The sequence below is a fragment of the Anabrus simplex genome, chromosome 5, assembly GCF_040414725.1.
Source record: "Anabrus simplex isolate iqAnaSimp1 chromosome 5, ASM4041472v1, whole genome shotgun sequence".
NCBI lineage: Eukaryota > Metazoa > Arthropoda > Insecta > Orthoptera > Tettigoniidae > Anabrus > Anabrus simplex.
In genome coordinates, this window is record NC_090269.1 from 359,795,534 (window position 1) to 359,819,208 (window position 23,675).

The following is a 23,675-nucleotide window of genomic DNA, read 5'->3' on the forward strand; positions in this document are numbered from 1 at the left end:
TATTTATTACTCTGTACAGAATGACATGATCCGCAAAAAGCTTTAACTCTGATTCGACTTCTTTACTCATCATTGATATACGAGGGCTGATTAACAAAGACTCAGACTGATTTTTTCCTGTAGCTTCGGTGATAGTTGCCTATCTGTAACATAAATATTTGAAAAGAACTGGTTTTTATGTATAATGTCCGTAGGCGGCATCACTGTCGTATTGGTAGGTTGGTAGTAATGCTCTATTTTATAGACGCTACGTGCATTTCGCATACAGTACCAGACAATGGAGGTGACGCGAGAGGAGCAGTACGGCGCAATCAAATTCGGTTTTCGTTTAAACCATACAACCAGTGAAACTTGAAAAGCTGAAGCATCATTATGATCCTGAAGGAAAACAAGCCAGCACAGTGTGGAAATAGCCAAAAAAGGCTGCAGGAAAAGTGATGATCACATTTTTTGACTGTAATGGATGATTTACCAGCATACAGTTCCCCTTCACACTGTTACTGCACGCCAGTACTGGCTACACTGTGGAAGAACATTGCAAGGAAACAACCAGAGCTTTCTCGGACTGGGTGGCGACTTCATGACAATGCACGACCTCATGTCGTAAATCAAGTCATGCAGTTTCTAGTTCGATTCAACATTACCTGTGTACCGCATCCACCTTATAGCCCTGATCTTGCACCCTGTGACTGTTTTATTCCCATCACTAGGGGCATTCGATTTGAGAACTCTGAAGCAGTGCTCAAGAAAAGTGAGGCAATTCTCAGGGACCTGACAAAGAATGGTCTGCAGCATGGGTTCAACAACTGGCAGAGACTCTATAAAAATGCATTGAAGTAGGAGGGGACTACTTTGAAAAAGATCATGTAAACATTGAAATGGAGTAATAAACATCTGTGAAAAAAATCAGTCTCTGTTGATCAGCCTTCGTATATAAGAAAACATAAAGGTCCAATACTACTCCCTTAAGGAATTCCCCTTTTATTTTAGTCGTATTGCATTCATGTTTGCCAGTAGTCTCCCATGATCTCCCCTATCAAATGCCTTAGATAGGTCAATCACGATACCGTCTATTTGACATCCTTGCTGGAATCCTACAAGTTTTGCAAACATGTGTAATATAATCAGAAAGAATGCTTTCCCAAAGCTTACATGCAATGCATGTCAAACTGACTGGCCTGTAATTTTCAGCTTTGTGTCTATCACCCATTCCTTTATACACCGGGGCTACAATAGCAACTCTCCATTCATTTAGTATAGCTCCTTCATGAAAAGAATAATCAAATAAGTACTTCACATATGGTACTATACCCCAACCCATTGTCTTTAGTATATCCACCAAACCTTATCAATTCCAGCTGCTTATCTAGTTTTCAAATTTTGTATCTTACTGTAAATGTCACTGTTATCATAGGTAAATTTTAATACTTTAGTGTTAGTCACCTCCTTTACCTGGACATTATCCTTGTTATCTTTACACACTGCTGACTGAATACTTCTGCCTTTTGAAGATCCTGGGATACACACTGCCCTTGTTCATTAATGATTCTTGGAATGTCTTTCTTGGAAGCTGTTTCTGCCATAAAGTATCTATCTGTACATACCCTTCCATTTTTCACTGACATTTCTATGACCGCCAATTATGCTTGCCATCGCGTTATCCTTAGCTGACTTCGTTGCTAGATTCAATTTCCTAGTGTCTTCTATTTCTCTTTACTTCCGCAGTCATTTTTAACTATTTCTTTCCAACCTGCACCTCCTTGTTAGTCTCTTTATTTCTCTGTTATAATATAGTGGGTCTTTACCATTCCTTACCACCTTTAATGGTACAAACGTGTTTTCACATTCCTCAACAATTGCTTTAAACCCATTCCAGAGTGTTTACATTTTTATTTACCGTTTCCACCGATCATAGTTACTGTTCAAAGACTCCCTCATGCCTCCTGCATGATCGGCTGCACTCAATGGGATGTTGTGTTCCACTAAACACTCGGCCTTTTTACATCGTAAACGTTATCTCCAGCCTTGGCCAAAAAAAGAACTTCATCTGATTTTCTTCCTTAGATTTCAAATTACCAATATACTTAACACACTTTACATGATTAGTCAGGTCGTTTTTGCCGTCATGTGCTGTGTTTATATCACAAGAGCACACGGTACAAAAACCACATTTGTCACCTTTTCTCGATTTCAGTATACGTACTCAAACAATAGGTTTCCCTAAACACCTGATGATTTTTCGTAGATTTACTCAACGATCATAAGACAAAATAAGCAACAAACGCAATTCACGTTACTCCACAACTACATAACCTCAGCTTCGCAGTGTGGCAATAAATATGAAGCAAATTAAGCGACGAACGTAAATCGCATCTTTTTCCGTAGGCCTAACTACAACATGACCTATGCTTTCTAATTCGTGGTTAGAGATGTCGCGCCACTTCATTTTTAAGCTATTTGGCTTGCGACACGTTCTTTCGTAAGTCTGTATGGAAAGGAAAGTTGAAGCAGTCGCACCTGGGTCTTCATGCAGAAAGAGTAGATTAGGTTCTGAATAACAGAGACCGAAATAACACCGGTAGATTCTAACACGTACAGTGCGAGATCATTTTGCCAACTACACAGTTCAAAAGAATTAGGGGAACGTGCTTTTGAACTTATGCCATGCTCCACAAAACAGTACCATACCTCACACCCAGGTATGTTACCAACTAAACCTTTATTCTTTACCGTTGAAGTATACAAAAGAACATCGATGGATTCGTGTTCATTTTCAGAACACAAACTGAAATGTCCAAATAGGGGCGAAAACAAAGTGATAAGTCCTCCAGGGTGGATTTTTAATCACAGTTGGAGAGCTTCAGTATGGTGTATGTCCTCCACGAGCATTTATCACAGCTTGGCACCTACGTGGCATGTTCCGTATAAGTCGACGGAGGTGACGTTGCGGTATCAGGTCCCATTCTTCTGTGAGAGCCTGTTCGAGGTCTTGGGGAGTCTGTGGTGGAACAGGGCACCCACGAACACTTCTGTCAAACCTATCCCACATATGCTCGATGTGATTAAGGTCGGAACTCACTACTGGCCATTCCATCTCTTGTATGTCCAGTTCTCGCAAGACAGCTCTGGTGATGCGCGCTACATGTGTACTGACATTGTCGTGCATGAGTACGAATTCAGGGCTAACGCCGTATGCAGCAACCAACACATGCTGTAGCAGTATCTCTTCGATGAACCCCGCAGCGGTAAGATTACCACGGACGACGACAAGATCCGTACGGCCATCAATAATGATGCCAACCCACACCATCACAGAACCTTGTCCGAATCGGTCGCCTTCCTGGACAACATTTGGCATGTACTGCTCACCACGGCGTCTCCATACACGTTGACGTCCATCACGCTGTGTCAGGGGAAATGTGGACTCGTCTGAGAACAACACAGGTCTCCACTGGCGAAGTTGCCAGTTGACGTGGGTACGGGCAAACAGAAGGCGAGCTGCACGTTGTTGCTGCGTTAAACGGAGAACTCTTGAACAAGACGTCTGGGTCGTGAGGATACTTCTCTTAACCTGTTCCTTACTATTTGGTCAAACACCGTGACTCCAGTGACCCTCCTGAGGTCTTGTTGCAGTTCTCTGGCAGTTGCTGAACGACGCCGCAACGCACGGATGGTCAGATATCGGTCATCCTGTGGGGTTATCATGCGTCCATGACCTTGTCCAACCCTCTCTGTGAACTGGCCTGTCTCACTGTAGCGATTCCACAAGTGTTGAATAACTGACGGAGAGAGGTTGAGATCCACAGCAACGTGACGAAAAGTCCATCCTTCCTGGATCAAAGTGATGGCCCTTGTGACTCGAACCTCGTTAAGATGTCTTATGGGATGTGCTGGTTTACGTACAACGTGCTCAAATGACCGCGGTAGTATGTGTAGGCCTACCTCACAACGACACACGGACGCACCGCTATTCACTGTTTTAAGGGGTCACCTGATAGTTTAATGCATGGCTACGCCTACAGATGGAGTATAACTTCGGTTTGACATACCCTGAGTATCTAAGGTCTCAAGGTATGCTGTACGACCATTGGAACACCGTCTACCAAATTAACGTTCACATATCAGACGTTATACATGTCCCCTTAATGTTTTTGAACTGTGTATTTTTTAATTAAGGAAGGAGAACTTTCATGGCAATATGTTATTAGGAAGAAAGGGCACGATCTTAGCGACGAGTGTCAAAATAATTATTATCTATGCATGGAAGAAGAAATTACGTGTCAATAGCTCAATCTTAAATAAGTATTAAGTAAGTATTTTACTTACCGAACTCATTTTCCTGCGATTGTTGGGCCCTCCTCCTCCATAAACGCTGTCACCAGCTCCTCTCAGACCTGCTAATTTAATTTTCGGTTTCCATATATAAGGGCTGTTTCTTTATTAGTGGCAACAATAATAAATTGCAACCGATACAAAATGGATACTAAGCTTCGTGGTTCAGGCGGCAGCGCACCGGCCTTTCACAGCTGGGTTCCGTGGTGAAGAACAAAGCAATTTTGTTACAGGACGGTAAAGGTTATTATCGAACGAATCAATGCAAAGAACAAGCGAACGGTTACCCAAAAGTCATAAACAAATCAATATCGATCGACGGGGATACAGGGCGCATCTGGTATTCCCAGTCGAAGACTGTAACAATCAGACGAATATAAATTAGAGCGATGTATCGAATATTCACTGGTCACAGCATGTATCGGCGGCTTGCGGAAGCTTGTTCTGGTGGTGCAAATTTTCAAAAGAAGATCGTGGTACGTAAAATAGTATAGTTCATCCGTAAAACCTTAAAACACACTGTCTTTCCGTAAATTTTACGGACAAACTGTAAAAGTTGGCAGGTCTGAGATTTGACATATGTTGTTGCATTAAAAGGTTTGGGAGATACGGTTCTTCAGGAGTGAGATCGAATATTTCAAGGCAGCTACTGCAACTTCTTTCTTCTGAAAATTCAACTTCTTTACTTGTGTAAATTGAGGTGAAAACTAAAGAATTAAACTGTTCCCATAGTATCCAAACCTGTATGGAACAAATTAAATTTTGCATGCAACGAAAGAAAAGAAGTACCTTTTAGAAAACGTTATTCAAATTTTTTGTCGAAGACATCACATTATGTAGAAAAATAGCTGAAAATTTTGTTGTTCTTGTAGAGTATTGTTCTTAAAATATGAAATTTGACGTGTCAATTTGTTTTATCGGTATTATGCGTTACTTATGAAAAACCCTATATAATAGTCTTAACAGATGTAATGTTTTGATTTCGTTAGACTTTCCTAATAGACAATAATAATTTAAGGTTATAATTGATTAGTCTTATGTTTCCTGGTGTGTAATGTTCGGAGTGATTTTGTTAAAATTATCTGATAAGGTAGGTATACAAAGTCCTCGCTCGTAACACTCATTATATAAAGGAAATGTACACACCAAGAAAGAGAATCGTATGAAACTTGTATCGGTGATCGTAACGTTGATATAGCTACAGATTTAATGCATCAAACCAAAAGGATCATATTCATGAGAACTGAAGACTTAAAGGGAGAGTAGTACACTGTGAAGTCGCCTATAATTTGGATATAAGATGTGACACGAGTGGGCATGGAGGCGTACAGGTTTCGTATGGTATCCAGCGGCGTACTTTGACAATAATAATAATAATAATAATAATAATCGTATGGCCTCAGCTACCGTGTGCAGACATTTCGATTTGACGCCATCTGGCTGTCTGCTCTTCAATTTCGACGTTCTGTTTTACTCTAGGCCCACTAGATGGCAGACCGAGTAAACCGAAACTCTCTTGGGCGTCTATGGTTGAGATTTAATTAATTTTGTCGGGTAAACACCAAATGTGTTAGCAGAGACATGCCGACATCGTACGACATGAAGTGTCGAACGGACTTTTATGTACGATGACAAAGATGACGCGTGAGTAATCACTCCGTGTGTTGCGGCCATTGTAATGAGAAGAAATGAGATATGTATACAAAGTAGTTTTTTTTTGCGATTTCTATGTATGCACTATAATTTGGTAACGGTTCATGAAGTAGAATTTGTCTACGAGGAACATTTATTCCAAAGATAATGGAATTAGCTCTGTGTTTCTACCGAAATTACTGTTATATCCTATTAAGCTATTACCTCATTCTTTATGCTAACAGGAAGGATTTCAGTTGCTCAGCGGATGTGTGAACTTGCGAATTGAGTCATCTACTGATTGCGTGCTTGTCTAACGAGTTACGACTGAAACTCTTCATGTTCGACAGCTGTCGTCGTGCAAGTGGCGGAACTTGCTTATCCTGTAAATTGGTAGCGCTGCGAGTAATCTAGTTTTAAAGAAACTTCACTCGATTGTCAAAGTCTTCGCGGCAGAGAGATTGAAGAGCATTTCTTCCTGGTAAGTGTTTGTTTGTTGCATTTTTCTGAATGGTGTTATGAACTAGTTGTTTACAGTATATTTATAAGGGTTGTCAGTTGAAAATTGATGCCAGTCTTCAGTCCTTCGTAAAGCGTTTGGTCTTAAAGCTTTTTAACTGGAGTAATAGTGGACAACACTAAAGAGTTTCTGTGGAATCCCCCGTTGTAACATTACTGTGATTTCTAGCCACCTAGTCCTGCTACGTTAGTACATTTTATGCCAAGTTCACCTAGATTTCACTTTTCGCATAATATTTGTGCCGTTTTGGTTAGTACGGTAGTTTTGATTAATTCGTGAGCTAATGTCTATTAAGTCGAACTACATGACAGGTAGGAGTGTTCTTACAGTTTGATATTTAGATGTGTTCGTGCATCCCTAATACGAAGATAGTTTGTCGTCTAGTCGAACAAAGCTACAGTTTGTGTAGCGGCTTAGGGTTAGTTTTACGCTGATAGCACGTGCATTGTAATAGGATGCAGAGGCCCAACTAGACGATTTCGAACATCTCCTGTAGAAGAAGATAAAGTCTCTTCTGAGTCCCTGCCTAAGTATGTGAGATTTTTGAAGGACAGAAACGCGTTGCTGTGGTTCGGATTTCTTGATAAATTGGAGGTTCCATGGTAAAGATTACGATATCAACAGCACGCAGAACTAGAAGCTACGCTAGCTTGTTTCTCTTCTGAATCGTTAAATTGCAATATTTGTACTTTACCTTTTTCCTTCATTGTTGACGTTTATTACGTAATTATTAACAGTGAAAAATTAAAATGAACAGGAAATGACAGCTGAAGTGTCATCATTCATTGTTATTTTTTACACTTGATTATAATTATATACAATCTACACATTTGATAGCGTACATAGTTTTCCTATCACTGAAGATTCCCGTTCTTTGCAAACTCCGAAACCTTACTGGTGAGGTATAGTACTGTCATCTGGATTGTGGTAGGTGACTGGGCTTGTCGGTGACGTCACAGGAGTATCGCATCACTACAAGTTTCTCCGTAAGACCGGAAGCCGGTTTTCTGGGTATTGTTACACAGTGCTTGTTCGCGGACTGGACTCCGTCCACGTCACATGAGCTTGTTTGGTAGTGCAACAGGTGTTTTCCATATACTTAGAAGTGAAAGAGCTGTTTTGCATTGTCATGAGAAATATATATACGTGAATGGTCAGAGTACTCTCACCAAGCCAGCCGCAGTTCGAATCCTGGCCTATGAAAACGAAATTAAACATATTTCGTTGGTCCTGATCGTACTTACAGCTGGGAATCTCATTACTGTTATCACATCAGCAGTCACGCAAAACGGCAAGCTTGCTCTCAAATAAATAAATAGTTCTGTATGGTTAGTTCATATACAGCATATTTTTAGAAAAGGATGCAGTAATTGTTGTACGTTACAGTTCATGAGGCGAGTTGTTAGTGAATGTGGGGCTTTAGGAAGAGGTTCTGTTACTGGTGAGCTGGAATTTAACAGAGATGATCAGTTCTGAGTAATCTGCTGCAGAGACGTCCGTTAGATTCCCTTTCAGTTGGTCGGGATTTTAACTGGAAGTTTAAACTTTTGATGGAACATTTAGTCCTTACGTTGTTAATTTCTTAGAACCGAACTATGAGTCGTAATTCCCGCAGAGCAAACAAAGTATACCCGGACATACAGTTTACTAAATTTCGCTTCAGCTGCATGTTAAAATCAGCAGTTTCTTCTATCAATTATGTATAACAGCTTATTCGGCTTTCTTAGTGACTTTTGGAGCCATGAATAATATACAGTGGTTGACATTTATATAGCAAGATAGATTAGCTGTTTCCCTTGTTAGTGTAAACTCTTTAAAAATCCATTAGCTTATTTTATTTTTTTGCTAGCGGCTTTACGTCGCACCGACACAGGTCTTATGGGGACGATGGGATAGGAAAGGCCTAGGAGTTGGAAGAAAGCGGCCGTGACCTTAATTAAGGTACAGCCCCAGCATTTGCCTGGCGTGAAAATGGGACACCACGGAAAACCCATCTTCAGGGCTGCCGACAGTGGGATTCGAACCCACTATCTCCTGGATGCAGGCTCACAGCTGCGCGCTTCTAACCGCACGCCCAGCTCGCCCGGTCATTAGCTTATTAACAAGAATATTAATAATAATAATAATAATAATAATAAAGTCTTCAGTTCACTTATGAAACAATTCGAAAGTTGTTTTGAAATTGCTGTTTTTCCTGCCCGGTTGAGTTGAAGCTGTGTGGACAATAGTTCGGCGTTTAAGAGTGTACCGTGTTAGGGGCCTAACATACAGGTCATCGGCCCGTTTGCAGGTTTATTAGCGCTGCTAAGAATCCGTTTAGGCGAAAAACACCCCGTCAACTTGTCTCCTAGAACCCATAAGTCACTGGGACGTTAAACGCATAGTATTTCTGTTGTTACTTTCCGACTTCATAATAAATGTATACCTACAGTCTGCTATGAAGTGGTCGGCATAGGCTGAACTGGTTATTGCACTTCTAGCCAACTAACACCCCCCTGCCCTTTCAGTTAATCGTGTAAGCTATGCACTGGAATCGTGAAGGATTACAGCCTTGCATAACCCCTGTTACTGAATTCATTCATTCGACCATCAGTTCTCACTGTGGCCTGAATATTAACACAAATATTTAACAAATCTCATGGAGGTACAGCCCTAATGAGTCTTGGCCTACGAAACTACCTAGCTAACCCCGAAGGCCTGCAGATTACGATATGCCGCTTGCTCAGCGCGACGAATTCTCTTGGTTGCTGTATCATATCAGGCAGCTGCTCAATTGCTCTAACGTTGACTGAGTTGACCTCGAAAAGCCCTCAAATCCAAGTAAAAGTCCCTGACCTGGCCGGGAATCGAATCCGGGGCCTCCTGATAAAGAGGCAGACCTGCTATCTTTAGACCGCAGGGTCGGCATAAATACTTCAGACCGCCTGCAATAATGTGCTCTTATTCCCATAATACTTTAATATAGCGAACATCCTGAACAATCTTCACCTGGGGAAAATTCTTCCAAAACACGAGGCTAATCGCTTCCAGCTTTGTTGCCTCAAGCTGCAGGCACGCTGAGGCAGCGGCAAGTCCCCGGACTTCTATTTCATTGTTACAAAGTCGGGATGCTGGGTGTTCTTAACCTGCTATGTTTGTTACAATTCACCTATAATTTCAACTTTTTCAGCATTCCAGCTAATTTCGTAATGTCTTTTATTTAGTTTTAAAGTTAGGCTATATATCGCACTCGTGATAGTGTATTGTCAAAATGTAGCATTTTCCAAATGTTTGTTCTAGAATTCGAATTGAAAGACTTACGATTAATATAAATGAAAATTTCAGCAGCAGTCTTAACTCTATTCGAATTGGCACATCCTCGAAGTAGCTGAATCCTACCGTGTTACTGGTAATTTGAGTGTGTTTATCTGAGGAGAATGGTGTTGGGCGTAGTTTGTGCCGTCGTCATATTTTCATGTTAAGAGTCTTGACATACTTCGCTTATTACTGTTATGGTCAGTGTACTGTTCTAATCTTATAATGGCGTCTTTATTTGTTGTAATTATTTGAATCTAGGGATTGGGCTATTGTGAAGACACTCAAAACTGCAGTCAGCGCTAGATCTCAGAACTCTTACTGCTCAGTGAGAACTTCTTTTCCTATCTGCACTCTTAGTTTATCAGGTAATCTGGAATTTCAGTAATCTCGTCAGAAAAGATTCCTGTAGTTGGGTTAGTTCTTGGAATAGCGCCCTACCCACGCGCGGTTTGCTGTGCCTTGACCCAATATTTGATTCTGTTAACATAGTTAACGTTATTCTGTATGCTAGTAATTTGAGAAGCGGAAGGAAATGCGTATGTTGTAATCAGGAAGTTGGTTGTGGCTGTACTGAGGGAATTATCTCGGTAAGGAATAACCTTGAAATATCTCTAGTTTCTCCACGCTTTGTTATTTTAAAAGTTAGATTTCTGTTGTTGTTTTTAAAATACAGTGACGTATTATAGTGGTAGAAAGGAACTTATCCGACACTTTCTGTTTGGCTACCAAGCCTTCCCGGAATAAAGAGAGATAATGGGTCCCGATCTAAATGTCATTGCTTTCTTATATCAAATTTCCCTTTCTTTCTAATTTATTTCCTTTTGCCGACTCGTCTATATTTCTCAACACATTTTCACTTTCCTAAAGGGTGGACGGCACGTTTTGTTGTATTATATTCAGTTGACGAGTATCAGTGTAGACCAACGATTTTCGTTGTTTCGTATTTTTTCCATGCGGCCATTCGTAGTAAACAGTTGCACCCTTCGTATTTGATATAAATATACACAAGAAGTGCTTTACTACCTTTTATGTTGAGCGTGATTTATTTAGTACGGAATTGCATTCGTAAGTCCCACCTTCGTCACCAGGAGGTTACCGGAGGGGATAACTGCTTCGGATATAAGACTAGGCTCTTGACGTTAAAATTCGAGTCCTATCTGCTAGATTCGTGTATGTTTAGTGGTGTAATTTTTGCGTTATTTATTTTCTAATTTGATTGTCTTTGGTTCGGGTTCGGTCTTATAATAGGATTATCAGAAATTCTCGTTTTCTACCACCGCAGACACTCGGGTAGAGATCAAGGGAGTACTGACAGTGAGACGTAGCATTCGCTACTTGCTCCAGGCGTCCGTCCATTGACATCCTTGGTGTCCGGCGGTGATTCAGGCCATTTATCAGACATTCCATTTCGTCTCCTTCCAAGACATTCTCATGTATACTCAAGTTTGTCTAAAAAATAAGCAAATTTGAGACTTCGACTAGGTACTGCCTTGTTATATCTTTCTGGAAGTAAATGGGACCTGTGGGCCAGAGACTGATTCTGTTAGGAACGATTAAAGGATCTATTCGAAAGAGCGATCATGAAGTTTTTTTAGAATGAGCATATATTGCCCTTGGTGAGTATTCATCTACCGTTATCTCGTTCGATTCTGTGCAACGTTCATATCCCGCATCCACTCACCCATCTCCTATACGCGACGTACGGGTGACAGGAACACTGCTCTCATTCAACTATTCTGGATTGTATCATTATATCCTACGATATAAGAGGGTTAATTCTATTATGTGTAAAAAGTAATGTGTTGAATATCCCTTCTTTCTCTGTTATCAGTCACGGCTACTATTTTATTTTATTTTAAACTTCTTTGCCGGGGTTTTTTTGTTAATGAAATTGGTACGGAAACAACCCGCTTCCTGCAATCACTTAATAATGTTATTTGCTTTACGTCCCACTAACTACTCTTTTACGGTTTTCGGAGAACCCGAGGTGCAGGAATTTTGTCCCGCAGGAGTTCTTTTATGTGCTAGTAAATCTACCGACACGAGGCTGACGTATTCGAGCACCTTCAAATACCACCGGACTGAGCCAGGATCGAACCTGCCAAGTTGGGATCAGAAGGCCAGCGCCTCAACCGTCTGAGCCACTCAGCCCGGCCCGCAGTCACTAATAGGTGGATTGAACAAGATTCAGTTTACTATGAAAATGAAAAAATGAAATGATACTCACGAAGGAAATGAAGGGATAAACTCCAAACACGCGCGTTAAAAAAGATTCTGTGAACACCACAAGATAGGATGAACGCCACTAAGCAGCATACAAATTACGGTAACTATTATAGCACTCGCAACCTGAAACGGTAGCAGACAGCATAACAGTTAACTATCATAGCAGCTATGTGACCTATCGGTCTGAAAAATTATACATTTTTGGTGTATTCGTGTATCTTAGAGGTTAAGAGATGGGAAGGACAGTGGGCAATGGTATGTTGATAAACGGGGTTAAAAGTCAAGTTGTGAGTTTCACAGATAGGAAGAGTCCTCTCAGTTTTAATTACTGCCTTGATGGGTTGAAGGTTCTTTTTGGGGATCATTGTAAGTACCTGGGTGTTAATATAAGGGAAAAAAAAAATCTTCATTTGGGTAACCATATAAATGGGATTATAAAATAAAGGGTACAGATCCATGGACATGATTATGAGGGTATTTAAGGGTTGTAGTAGGGATGTAAAAGAGAGGGCGTGTAAGTCTCTGGTAAGACATCAACAAGAGTATGGTTCCAGTGTATGGGACCCTCGCCAGGATTACTTGATTCAAGAACTGGAAAAAAATCCAGAGAAAAGCAGGTCGATTTGTTCTGGGTGATTTCCGATAAAAGAGTAGCGTTATAAAAATGTTGCAAAGTTTGGGCTTTGAAGAATTGGGAGACAGACGAGCTGCTCGACTAAGTGGTATGTTCCGAGCTGTCGGTGGACGGATGACGTGGAATGACATTAGTCGACCAATAAGTTTGAGTGGTGTTTTTAAAAGTAGGAAAGATCACTGCATGAAAATAAAGTTGGAATTCAAATGGAGAAATTGGGGCAAGTATTCATTTGTAGGAAGGGAAGTTAGGGATTGGAATAACTTACCAAGGCAGATGTTCAATAAATTCCCAATTTCTTTGCAATCATTTAAGAAAAGGCTAGGAAAATAACATATAGGGAATCTACCACTGGGCGACTGCTCTAAATGCAGATCAGTAGTGATTGATTGATGATCGAAGTTATTGAAAAAGGTGTCAGCTGTTGACGAATTGCCGAAAAGGAACCTCTGCAAATATTCTGATCGGTTTGGTGGTTCCTGAGATAACGTGACGGGTGAGTAATATTTCGTATCAGTGTTATGTTACCATTTTGAAGGGGTCCTTAACTTGGGGGGAGTGGGTTGGTGACCACGGGGCCCTTAGTTGAGTCCTAGAATTACTTCCAGGTACTTGTTCCAGGCCCCTCACTTTCATCTATTCTATCCGACCTCCGTTGTTCAACTCGTATTCTTTTCAGACTCAATCCCAAATTCCTCTTCTATAAACAAATATGTATCCCAATTTGTCCAGTTGAATTTTAACTTTTTTTAAAATATTATAATCTTTCCTACTTTAGATACTCCAAGTTTATTAGTCTACTAATGTCATTCCACGCTCTCTTTCTCTCTCTCTCGCTCTCTCTCTCTCCCCTGACAGCTCGGAACATACCGCAGTACGTCTCCTTACTCCTAAGTTTTCCAAGCCCAAATTGTAACATTATCGTAACGCTACTCTTGTCAAAAATGACCCAGGACATATCATGCTGCTTTCCTTTGTTTTGTTTTGTTTTCCATTTCTCGAATCAAGTAATCCTAGAGAGGGTCCTATGCTCTGGAACCATACTCTTGCCGTTAAAATACAGTAGTAACCACCACCATCATTACATGATCTAAATTTTGACTTCCCATTGTATCCGCATCAATAGATGATCCCTGTGTTAAATGATCACTAAACCTTGTCTGCCTGTCTGTATGTCTGCAATATCCACCGTCGACCAAGAATCCACCAACTTTACAATTCAGTCTTTGTATTCTTGGTTCTCGATATCGACAGTTATTGTATATAACAGTCTCCCATTCCGTACGGTAGTGCATCTGGAGAAAGAACACATTTTACCTCGCCACTTACTGTACTGCATTGCATTAAACTTCTCCGTTTAGTATGGCAAATGTGGATGAAATTATCTCGGAATAATTATTGAGTTGTAGTGGTGTACTTTCTTATCCCTCATGTTCCTTTTGACCTGTCGATTCGTGCTGACTAGTGCTTTTATTGAAGGGGATTTTAAATCCGTATTTTTTATGTCTTTTAAATTATCGGAACATGTGAGCAATCACAAAAGGGATGAAAGAAACAAACGGAGTGGTGAAGTGGGATTCACCTAATGGCCCTGTCAGGGTTTGACTGACACTCTGATGTTAAGGGACCACTTAATACTTTTTTTAGTCGAAGGGTCTCCTTATAATGTGTAATTTTGATATGCATTTGGACTGTATGGAAGAACTGTCCTCTCGATACTATTTCGACAAAGTATATCTGCAATATAGCTTACAAAGTTAAAATCCTTGCCGCTAAACTGGTTCGAATCGTAGTCCAACGTAGACAGAACAACAACAATTTTGCCATTTGGTCACCTAAAGTGGAAACGAGAGAAGTCTTGACGTTTCTTGGTTGGTGTCCACAGATTGAAGGTAAAGTGTGAGTATTGTGAAATATTTTAAATCATTCATTGGTAATTGAACGTTCTTGGGACAAATGGCACTTGTGCATGCTCAACTGAATACGTATATTTTACGATTTAAAGATAGGTTTACATTTTCCCCCGTCTGATGCGACACGTTTGTTTAGAATTTTTCTGAAATATCTACTTTTGTTGTGTTTCGGAAAGTTAAACATGGCTGTGTATGTTTTCCTTTTTGTTTGGGGAACGCGAGGACGGACGTCTTGTTATTGGATAGTAGGAGTTTTCTCCTCAACTGTAACCGGAGAGCGGGAGCTCAACAAAAGCAAAAAGCACTTTTAGAAAGACTGTTTGTTTGGTTAAAAAAAATACTGGGACCAACACGATGAAAGAACGTTACCGTTACAATTTCTGTCTCACTACCTTATATCAGTCATTCACGCTCTTGTTCATCTATTCAGCTCTCTGCATTCACGTTCACTAACAGGCCTGTTTTAAAACACCGTTGTGTGGAAAGAAAGGATTTATAACCTCTGTAGGGGGGATTGTTTACGGTGAAATAAGCCTTTTCGTGTGTATTTCACAATTGATTTCTATAAATTACGTAAATTAATTCCAGTTAACTGCTACTGATATTTTTTAAATATTTCAAGAATATTGTGTTTGTAAGGGATGAGTATATATATATATATATATAAAATTGGGGAATGTTTGGAAGTTCGTAATACTATTAAAACTGTATGTAATTGTTACGATTATAATACACTAATACTCTCTCGCTAGATGGTCATCCGTGACTGGGAGAGAATAATATTCTCTCCATTCATTCAATATTTTCTATGTTGAGTCCGTTCGGGAGGACAGACGAAGGGCTCTTCTTTATAAATATTATAATTTTGTCTGTACACTTCATAGTTTTTCCTCACACTTCGTTTTCTTCTCGGATCAGGTTTTGAGAGCTCGAAAGTAGGTTCATTACCTACCATTTGTGTCCATTTGCCGCGACATTTCAAGAGAAGAACTCAACAGAATTTCTCGAAACTAGATATTTTTATTCAGTTTGTTTTGTGTTGCACCGACAGCCAGGTCTTAGGTTAGTCATGAGGGTAGGATTGGGAGGGGAGCGACCAAGACCTTAATTAAGGTACATCCCCAGCATTTGCATATTGTACAAGTGGAAAACCACCTTTAGGGCTGGTAACAATGAGTTTCGAACTCATCTCCCGAATGCAAACTCAGAGCTACGTTGACTCAACATTGTAGCCAACTCGCTCGGTAAATTCGTTATTTGAGTTCAGGTTAGTCGAGGTATGCACTAGGCTATACATTATTCGATTCGTGTACAGTTGGCTTAGCAAGTGAGGGCGCCGAAATAGGAAAAGTCAAATTTCTCTCTTATATTACCGTTATCGCAAAACTGTTTCTAGGAGCTGTGCAACACATATTCCGATATTCAATCAATCAATCACTACCGATCTGTATTGAGACCATCCAGACTCATTTTGGTTTTGGTCGGGGGCTTAAGGCCAGATGCCGTTTAGACGCTTCGTGAGTTTTGAGATGAAAATCTCAACCCGGAATTGACCGGAATTCGAACCTCGGCCTTCCGTGTGGGAAGCCAGCAGCTAAGCCACTGAGCTAATCACGCCCCCCTCATTTACCTTTATACCTTTTAAATAATTAGAAACTGAATCTAATCATCGTCGTCTTGGCCTCCCTCTACTTCTCTTACCCTCCGTGGCCGAGTCCATTATTCTCCTAGGTAACGCATCCTCCTCCTTTCCCCTCACATGACCTCCACCACCGAAGTCGGTTAATGCGTGCAGCTTCATCAATAGAGTTCATTCCTTCCATGCATTCCATTTAGAGAATCAAATCTCGGATATTTTTATTGGATGCATATTTAACCGTTCGAGCTACTGGATGACGATTTTCACATATTTTTATTTCATGGCCGGCATGGGATTGTTTAGTCATGGTAACGAACTGGCGATGTTGGCGGTCGTTATGATTGTTTTTATAACCTGCAATACCGAGTGTTCAGTAGCCCATATTGAAGAGGACAGTAATAAAGATGACTATCGAAATGAGAAGACCTGAACGGACGTTCCCACGAACCTACTACGCTGGCGTAGAAGGGGGAGAGGTGAAACTCCCACGTGGCGCGTCCCAGGTGGCGGATAGGGGGGTCCTAACCGAATTGCCGGCGGACTTGAGGGAATTAAAATACGTCTCGCGGACCAAACACACAACCCCCTATGGGTGGGGGACGCAGACGAAGAATACACCCACGGTATCCCCTGCCTGTTGTAAGAGGCGACTAAAAGGGGCGACCAAGGGATGATTGTTTTGGAACCATGAAACTACTTGTGATTAGTACCACCACGCGGAGAACATCATGGGTCGCTGTTACTTGCTCGTCGTACCACTATATTAGGTACCAAATAGATTTGTGATTAGTAGCACACAGGAGCACCGTGCGGTCGGCTTTTGCAGTACCTGTGATTAGTACCACCATATGAGCGGGACCATGGGATGATAGCTACCATGGTTCTGCCTTACCTATGATTAGTACCCACTATATGTAGAACACCACGGGATAGCGGAAGGTCCCTGTGGTTAGTACTCTTATGTGCTGAACACCATAGGGTTGCGTTGCCTGTAAATGGCGCCGTAATGTGAGAAAAACCATAGGTCTGTAGTATATGTCGAATTTCATAACCTGTGAGTAGTACCAGAATGTGTGGAGTACCGCGAGTCTCTGCTACTTTTGATTAGTACCGCAGCATTACAAATACCATGGTTCTACATTCCTAGTGATAAGCACCGTTATGAGGGGCCGATAACTTGGATTTTGGACATCCTTTAGACTGCAAGCATCATCGATTCAGTGTTATGTTATAGCAGCAGTCCCTTGGTCAGTAATCATATTATTTGACGTCAGAATCTGTGAATGTAAGGCATTGCGGGTCACATCCACTGATTGTTTTGAATTCATCTCCATCCATTCATTCTTCGTCTTCACGTTTTGAATTCTAGTCAGTGGAGAATTTTGGACTTTTAATTTGTCATTCCATTTCGTCTCATTTCGTACCATTAGGGGCCGATGACCTCGATGTTAGGCCCCTTTAAACATCATCATCATCATCATGAACAGACGTTCACTCGAAGGGTGATTGAGGGAGAGGGGTGAGGGGCGTGAAAGACTAAGCCTCGAATGACCTAATGTCACCGAGCCGGAAGAAAACTAAATGTGATGGCCTACAAAGAAAGATAAAGAAGATGAAGATACGTTGGAATTCAAGAGGAGAAATTGGAGCAAATAATCATTTAGAGGACGAGGAACAAGGGATTAGAATAATTTATCAAGGGAAATGCTCGATAAGCCGGGCTGATTGGCTTAAACGGTTTAGGCGCTGGCCATCTGACACAACTTGGCAGATTCGATCCTGGCTCAGTCCGGTGGTGTTTGAAGGTGCTCAAATACGCGAGCCTTGTGTCGGTAGATTTACCGGCGCGTAAAGGAACTGCGGGACTAAATTCTGGCACCTCGGCGCCTCCGAAAACCGTAAAAGTAGTTAATTTGGCGTAAAACCAATAACATTGAAATGGCGTATGGCTTTTAGTGCCGGGAGTGTCCGAGGACATGTTCGGCTCGCCAGGTACAGGTCTTTTGATTTGGCGCACATAGGCGACTTGCGCGTCGTGATACGGATTAAATGATGATGATGACGACGACACATATACCCAGCCCTCATGCCACCGAAATTAACCAATGATGGTTAAAATTCCTGACCCTGCCGGGAACCGAACCCGGGACCCCTGTGATCAAAGGCCAGCACGCTAACCATTTAGCCATGAAGCCAGACACCAATAACAATATTAATGCTCGATAAATTTCCAAGTTCTTAGAAAACATTTAAGAAAAAGCTAGGTAAACAATTGATAGGGAATCTGCCACCTGGGTGACAGCACTAAACAGATCATTGATGATTGATTGATACAATGTTCTAAGCCCCTAAAATTTGTTAACGATAGCTTTACACTGACTTGTTATTCGAGGTGTGTTCTGACATTTCTTTCACTATTCATCTCCGCTAGATGGTATTGAGAAATCCACAGCCTGTTGCCAGTCCTTAGGCCGGTCCAGGAATGGAATGGAATGAATGAATGAATGAATGAATGAAGCCCCGAAATAGCGGCGAGGATAGGAAATGTGCCGGCTGCCGAAGCCTGTTTCACTCATCTGGGGCAATGATTAATGACTGACAGATGAAATGAAATGATATTGGAGAGTGTTGCTGGAATGAAAGATGACAGGGAAAACCGGCCTCCGCTTTGTCCAGCACAAGTCTCACATGGAATGACCGGGATTTGAACCACGGGACCCAGCGGTGAGAGGCCGGCGTGCTGCCGCCTGAGCCACGGAGATAGTATTACTGCTACGATTACAAAAACTAACCCGTCGACGGCAGGTAAAGATTTTAAAAATATGAGATATTTCGTTGTGTACGTAGTTATCAATTGTTCATGTGGCGGAGATGTGTAAATCCTGTATCTAACAAGAATGCTGGGCTGAGTTACTCAGATAGTTGAGGCGCTGGCCTTCTGACCCCAACTGGGCATGTTCGATCGTGGTTCAGTCCGGTGGTATTTGAAAGTGTTCAAATGCGTCAGCCTCATATCGGTGGATTTGCTGGCACGTTAAGAAACTCATGCGGCTCAAAATTCCGGCACTTCGGCGTCTCCGAAAACCGTCAAAAGTAGTTAGTGGGACGTAGAAAAATAACAATATTATAAAGCAAGGATTTGTTGGTTTTATTTGTTTTGCCTATTAGAACCGGTACTTGAAACCATTGTGTTCTATACAACAATCCGACGGATGTTCTCAAGTTGGTGTGGCGTCAGGAAGGGCATCCATCCGTAAAACAGGACCAAGTCCATATGTACATACGCGACCCCACCACTGTGAAGAACAAGCAGCGGAAGAAGTGTGTGTTCCTTTCAGTACCCGCCAGATGGCCATGATCATTAAGGCATCAATTTGTATTGCCTGACACCGTGGTTCGAGTTCCTTTTTGGGAAAAAAGTCACATCAGAATGTTGGCCGGCAGGGTAGGAGAGGTGGTCGTATACGATTTCTGATCACTTGATTGCATGCTAAAAGCCTGGGTTCAGTTCCAAACCTCTCTGCATGTTCATGTGGAGCGAGGGATATAACGGTGTTAGTGTTGGTAGTGATTTCGTCCTTCGGCTGGAGACTTAAGCCTTGAGTAGACTTCTTGGTACTCCCTGTGGGTGGGGGCCGCAGACGAAGAATACACCCACGGCATCCCCTGCCTTTCGTAAGAGGTGACTAAAAGGGGTGAGCAAGGGATGATCGAATTAGAACCATGAGAGTACTTGTAATAAGTATCACAACGCGGGGAACCCATGGATCGCTTTTACTTGCGCGTAGTACCACTATGTTAGGTACAAAATAGGTTTGTGATTAGTAGCAACAGAGGGCGTTGCCGGCTTTTACAGTATATATGATTAGTACCACTATATGAGCGACACCATGGTTCTGGCTTGCCTATGATTACTATATGAGGAACACCACGGGATAGTACGAGTCCCTGTGGTTAGTACACTTATGTGATGAACACCATAGGTTTGCGTTGCCTGTAAATGGCGGCGCAGTGTGTGAAATACCATAGGTCTGTGTTGAATGTGCGAATTTCATTACCTGTGAGTAGTACCATAATGTGTGGAATACCGCGAGTCTACGCTACTTTTGATTAATACCATGACAAATACCATGGTTCTACTTTCCTATTGATAAGTACCATTAGGAGGGGCGGATGACTTGAACTCCTTTAGACTACAAGCATCATCGATTCAGTATCGTGCTATAGAAGCAGTCCCTTGGACAGTAATACCATTGTTTTACGTCAGTTTCTGTGAATGTGAGGCATTGCGGGTCGGATCCACTGATCGTTTTAAATTCATATCCATCCATTCATCCATCCATTCATCCATCCATCCATTCTTCATCACGTTTTGAATTCTAGTCAATGGAGGATTTTGGACTTTTAATTTGCCATCACATTTCGTCTCCTTTAAGTTCCATTAGGGGCTGATGACTTACATGTTAGGCCCCTTTAAACAACAAGCATCATCATCAGACCCCCTTGGTTGTTATTTGACAGAAGTAGGCTGTGTGCCGACACATGTTTCACCCTTTCTCGACACACACACACACACACACACACACCGCAGGTCGCCCGTGGGTGTCAACTAGAAACACCTGCACGAAGCCTCTCCGGAGACTACACGTCACATCAGCGAGGGCCTTGTGGCCATTATCGTTAGGGCGGCAAGTCTTTATGGTATGGTATGGAAGCGTGCTGGGCCCATAACCCAGAGGTCCGTGGATCGAAACCACGCTCTGCTACCACTTGTTACGGAGTTTTTCCGTGGTAGGTAGAGGTGAAAGAAGGTGCGGGTGTGAATAGGTCTCCAGCTACGAAAGCAAAATTAATTTAAAATTTAACAAGGTTATATTTTCTTTTTAAAAACAAGGAAATAACAAGCATGGCAGGTACAAAGTAGCAAATCAAAAAGGGTAGTTACAATATTTACAGGAATTGGGCTTCGCGCCCTGATTTTACACTGCTTGGGCAATCAGCTCAGTTTTACCCCAAACACGAGTTTTAACAGAGGGGCAGAAAACCCCATTCATACCTAGGAGCCCTTGCTCCAAATTACACAGAAAAGCCTCCACGAGGCATACAACACTCAATTTTCAAAAGAGCCACTCGCTCTCAAAATTTAAGCCTCTCCCAGGCCACACCAAACTCCACCTTCAAGTTGTCCTCACTGGACATAGACACAGGGGTAAAATACCCAACCTACTGAGGTCTATTAAAAAAAATGGGCAATTACATGACCTCTAAAATAACAATTTGAGAGGAGGCGATCTTGCACTCCTAATACACTTGTTTTTAAAAACCTAATCTGGCTCTAGGCCACTAATGCAAGGGCTAATCCCATACTACCGAGGTGACTTTCGAAAAGAGCAATTTGTTTTACATTAACGAAGAATAGGTTGAGAAAATAAGTTCACCTCAAGACAATGTGAGTGGGAGCTCGAGAGGGTTAGCACTCTCTATCCCAATATGCAGCTTAAAAGAGAATAGAAGAAAAGATCGTTACATTTTAGGAAAAGGTTACATGGAGGAACGCTTCGCACCCGCCCCGAGAGTTAAACTGCTGAGCTAGCAAAGAAAGAATTTATTAATCGGCCATTACCTTATTGATGACTGCTGCCGAGGAAAGAGGCGCTTCCCGCCTCCTGCTATGTACTTTATACACTGAAAGATGGAACAGAAGTGGCCCGGAGACCCTAAAATCAGCAGTTTAAATACTCTCGCAGAAGGTTCTAGGCGTTAGGGGAATGAAAACACCCTCCCGCGATGATTTTATTGGTAGATCAATAAACCCCCTACACAATACTAAGAAGAAACACATAATTGGTGGGAAATTAATTCAAGAAATTCGGGATAGGCTAGATTTAAAACAAGGGGAAAGAAGGGGTTAATATTGCCAACTTAACCAAAGACTGAAAAATTTTTAGCAAAGAACAAACATTTGAAATAAAAATTTCTCCAACAAAATAGTTCTTTGACTCCGCACTAGGTTGCATTATTGTTGATCTTCAGTAGTGTCCTCTAGAAGAGAAAGTTCACACTTCTTACTTCAAGCGAAACAAAAACACCTCAAAAATGACACAGTTCAAAAACTCAAAATTTTCCACGTGGTGACATCTTCTGAGAAAGTAGAGAATTAATAGCGTAGATAAAGTTCAGACTTCCTCCAGTAGAGGAGTTTCAACTGGCGCACATTTTAAATTAGCGGAGTGGAGGTGTACCGCCCGGTACAGACCTCCCCCCCCAAAAGTTCCTCCCGTGGTGACACATGAAATTGTTTGAAAACAAGGTCCAAGTTTTGATGTAGACATGGAGATTAATTGCCAAAAAAATTTATAAGATTTTCTTAATTTGGTTTGATTTAGTTTCAAAATTTTGTTGTTGCAGATGAAGAATAGTTTTTAAGTTTGTAGAAGTAGAATTCTGAGGATAAACTTTTAATACTTAAAAGTGATGAAAAATTTTGCAATGTCCACCAAATATTGCTCTTGAATTCCCGAGTGTAGTCATTGCTTATCGTAACTGTCCATGTAGTTGAGGTTGATGAAGTTGGATGGCCAGACCGGCCGTTGCAGCTTGCGTCCAAAGGAGGCCGCTCGGACCCCTCAAGTACCCTGAGATACCGCTCGCCCGCACTATGAGGGGAGCAGAGGTGTTGAAACACGCCGCGCCCGCGGTGAACATATACAGGCTGCGGGCAAGTAGCAGGTCGTGCGCCGCACATCCGCCTTGGCCGGGAGGAGAGCTCCGGCTCGCCGTGCACATGTCGTCCTCGCTGGGGCCGAGGGGGCCCTTCCTCAAACCCAGTTGCGGCACGGCGCCGCGCGGCTGCGGGGGCACTGAAACATTAAAGTTAGGCGGCAGAATTGTGTTGTACCATCATGTTTCTTTTGAGGGCACAGGCATGTAGAGAGATTGAGGGGCCAGCGGCGTGCAGATATCCATGGCATTTCATCTAAGCCAGCCACTGTGTGTAGTGGAGCAGGAGACGGGAGCGTGGTAATGGCCGTGGCAAGGACAGGATGGCAGTTTAACAAATCGGGGGAGGTTTCACAGAAATGCTTACATATAAAATAAAATAGAAGGAGCAGAATGCCTTAAGAGTAGAACTCAAAAAAAAAACCTTCATATCCTTTCAAAATAATATGAAGCAAGTTAACACAGAAGTTACACCGGTTTCACCTGGGACAGGTGAACCCTAAATATCCTCTCGGTGGCTGGATTGCTTACTAACAACGTAACCGGCGTAAGAAAATCGAGAATGATGCATGGCCCATGAAATCTGGGGGCAAGCTTGCCCGCGGGAACAAAATTCTTGACCATCACCTGGTCACCTACCTTCAAAGTGGTGGGTCTCCGTCCACGATCATACTTTTCCCTAACCTTTTCATGAGATACCTTAAGATTGGCTTTAGCCTTCTTCCAAAGATCTTTAATATTATCCGGATCTATTGTCTCGGG

At 41.9% G+C, this 23,675-nt stretch overlaps 1 protein-coding gene across 1 annotated transcript in view; it reads left to right on the forward strand.

Annotated features, from left to right (window-relative positions):
• Positions 1-6,338: 6,338 nt before the first annotated feature.
• rhea (Talin_middle and talin-RS domain-containing protein rhea) overlaps positions 6,339-23,675 on the forward strand; it is a 419,010-nt gene continuing 401,673 nt past the window's right edge. The window contains exon 1 of the mRNA XM_068227664.1: positions 6,339-6,445. The gene's annotated coding sequence lies outside the window, so the exon portion shown is untranslated. The remainder of the gene's footprint in view (positions 6,446-23,675) is intronic.